At 34.7% G+C, this 3747-nt stretch overlaps 1 pseudogene; it reads right to left on the bottom strand.

The window, feature by feature from the left end:
• Positions 1 to 610: 610 nt before the first annotated feature.
• On the bottom strand, positions 611 to 2379 carry LOC150024224 (uncharacterized; annotated as a pseudogene).
• Between the last annotated feature and the right edge of the window lie 1368 nt (positions 2380 to 3747).

A 3747-nucleotide genomic window follows, 5' to 3' on the forward strand; every position in this document is an offset into this window, starting at 1 on the left:
TATTGAGCCTTCTGGTTGTGCCTTGTTATGCACATAAGATTTCAACTTTCCTAAATATCTCTCAATGGGATACATCCATCTATACTGGACAGGTCCTCCAAGCTTGGCATCTTCCACCAAATGAACCATGACTGTAAAAAATGCAGGAGGAAATAATATCTCCATGTGACATAATGTGAGAACAACTCTATTTTGCAGTTGGTTAAGTTCATCCACTTTTAAAACTTTACTGCATAAGTTTCTAAAAAATGAACACAAATCAATCAAAACATAGCACACTTCCTTAGGGAGTGTCTTTCTCATTGCTAAAGGTAGAAGTTGCTCCTTCAAAACATGTGAATCATGACTTTTCAATCCTCCAAGCTTACATTGTTTGACATCAACACATCTACTAATGTTACTTGAGTAGCCATCTGGAACAGTGATGTTCTTTAATGTTGTCAGAAATGTATGCTTATTTTCTTTTGTCAATGTACATATAGCAGGAAGATATTTATTATTTTCATCAGGCCAAAGATCAGGTCTAACACCCCAATCTTTTAAGTCCTTTCGTGCCTTTAGGTTATCTTTTGATTTTTTTCCTTGGTTCAATAATGTATACACCACATTATCACATACATTTTTTTTCAATGTGCATAACATCTAGATTATGGTGCAATAAATTGTTTACCCAATAAGGAAGTTCAAAAAATATACTTTTTTTCGCCATTGTAGAGGGCCATCAATAGCTTGGTGATCTCTGCGTTGTCGTTTCCCCAGTTCCTCAACTTCTGGTTCTTTCCCAAATATGATATTGACATTCTCAACTTGTCTTAAGACATCTGTTCCTGATATTGTCAAAGGAGGATTTCTATTTTCCACACTTCCATCAAAATGAATGCGGGCTAATCTGAATTTGTGTCTTGCATTTAACCAACGTCGATGATTCATGAAACAAAATTTACCCTGAATCTTCTTAGGAGTATTGTCAAAATTACACCTAGGGCAAGCCAACCCAGTATGTGTATTCCACCCAGATAAGGTTCCAAGACCAGGAAAATCACTAATGGTCCACAATATAGCTGCATGCATATTAAACACTTCATTGCTATATGAATCAAAAGTTTTAAGTCCATTGTTCCATAACTCTTTTAATTCTTCAATTAATGGCCTTAAATATACATCAATATCATTTCCTGGTGCTCTTTTACCGGGAATGATCATGGAAAGAATGAATGAACTTTGCTTCATACACATCCAAGGAGGAAGATTGTAGGGTATGAGTACAATAGGCCAAGTACTATGACTTGTACTCAAATCACCGAATGGATTGAATCCATCAGCTGCCAAACCAAGTCTAACATTTCGAGCATCTGAAGCAAATTGAGGATTCATTAGCTCAAAGTTCTTCCATGCTTCAGAATCCCTCGGATGCCTTAGTATGCCTTCATTTGTACTTCCTGATGCATGCCATTGCATATGCTCGGCTATTTTAGAAGACATAAACATTCGTTGTAAGCGTGGCTTCAATTGAAAATATCTTAAAACTTTAGCAGGAACTTTCTTTTGCTTTTTCAGAGTACCATCAATAGTCTTGTTCTTCTTTCTTCTTTTCCATCTAGATTCATTACATTTCTTACAAACTTCTTTGTCTTTGTCTTTGTCTTCTCCATAGTACAACATGCAATCATTTGGGCAAGCATCAATTTTGGTGTAATGAAGGCCAAGCTTATTAATGATTTTCTTAACTTCATAGAAGGAACATGGAATTTTAGCATAATCAAAGGCATCTGCTAACAACTCCAATATCATTGACATTGCCTTGTCAGTCATTCTACATAGACATCTGATGTGGTACAATTTGAGCAAGAAAGAAAGTTTAGAATACTTGCCACATCCTTCATACAAACTTTGTTGCCCATCATGCATAAACTTCAGATACTCAGCAATTTCATCAGGCATCATTTCGCTTGATCTAGGACGCATATCCTCATCATCCTCCACGTTATCATCATAGAAAAAATTTCCGAATGCGTCATTAACCATGACACGTATGGGATCATTACCAGAAACTTTATGCTCATTTGATTGGAAAACTGGAGGTGTTTCAGTCGTATTTTGTACAAAACTTGTCTCGCCATGTAGAAGCCAGAATGTATAACCTTTTGGAAAAGGATGAAGAATCAAGTGCTCATGTGTTGCTTCTCGAGTTTGCCATTTTTTAAGATTGCATTTCGGACATGGGCAAATTATCTTACCCTCAACGCTCTTATTAGCAAATGCAAAGTCCAAAAATTTATTCAATCCATCCATATACTGACATGTATTTCGAGGCATGTTAATCCAAGACTTATCCATATCTAAATGGAATTGTTTGATAAAAATAAAGCAAACCTAGCATGAAAGTTAAAAAAAAAAACACATGTGTCAACAAGAGTATTAGAATGCGTAAAAGAATAGAAGTGAAATAAGTGTATAAAGTGAAATGCAACAAGAGTGAATAAGATAGAGTAATTAATCACTATACTTTTCAGATACATTAAGAAAATAACAAAATAAGTGGAAAATGTGGTCATAAATCTATAATAGAGTCCGACCACAACTATTGAATTCATTATTTTCATGCATAAGAATACTAGATTCTCCAGTATAAAAGATTCAAAAATCATCTCAAACCTCTGTGCTAATGACTGAACTGGTGGAGCACACAGTATAGTTGATTGAATATTGGCTAAGCACTACTAATTTGTGTCCCTTACTCTGTGGGGCCATTGGCAACATTTGAACTAGTATCTTCTAATTGTAGTATTATTCTATACTATTGCATTTTCTTTTTGTTTTTATCCCTGTTATTTTGGTTTGTTGTAATAGCTTTCCCTTACCAGAATTAAAACTGAGTAACATTTTAAAAATTAAATAATGGTAAAAGGGTTTAATAGAAAGAGATAAGGTTTAGAGAGATAAGGTTCATTGTAACGTATCTTCTAATTGTAGTATTATTCTATACTATTGCATTTTCTTTTTGTTTTTATCCCTGTTATTTTGGTTTGTTGTAATAGCTTTCCCTTACCAGAATTAAAACTGAGTAACATTTTAAAAATTAAATAATGGTAAAAGGGTTTAATAGAAAGAGATAAGGTTTAGAGAGAGAACAGTAAGAAATTTCAGGAAAAGAATACTCTCTTAAGAATGTAGGGCCACAAATATTCATAGACTACTTAGAAATGGCAATGGTAGAGCATGATTGAGCGACCTCAATGCTTAAGAAATATTTCAGAGGGATTTGAGCTAGTGGTGGATACCGCAGAGTCATCTCCAGCAATGACAATGTCATTAGCATAAACAAGATAAATGCATAGGCCAAATGGAGAATGGAGGGAGAGGATAAAATGATTAATCTCAAAGCACAGGGAAACTGTTTCTGCTCATACAAAGAGAAATGAAAGATGTAGACAAGGCATGTGTCACCAGACCTAGTAAAACCTCTTATTGCAACTAACTGTGCTAGAAGGCCTTTTTTATGTCTAGATAGTGAAGAGGCCAATCACGAATAATAGTTATATCACATTAAAATTAGGCCAGTAGAAGTGGTGCAAATATCCAAATCTAGTAAAAAAAACTCATAAGAAATGCATTTTAATGTCTCTAAAGAAGCTCAAATATTTAACAGCCAAGTAACCGCTTAAGCCAGCAACATGTTGATAGACATTCGGGGAAGGCTGATATGCAAACCAAATAACAGTTATCTCACTGCCATTCTATTTAATG

The sequence above is a fragment of the Phaseolus vulgaris genome, chromosome 10 (genome assembly GCF_051622355.1).
Source record: "Phaseolus vulgaris cultivar YP4 chromosome 10, ASM5162235v1, whole genome shotgun sequence".
NCBI lineage: Eukaryota > Viridiplantae > Streptophyta > Magnoliopsida > Fabales > Fabaceae > Phaseolus > Phaseolus vulgaris.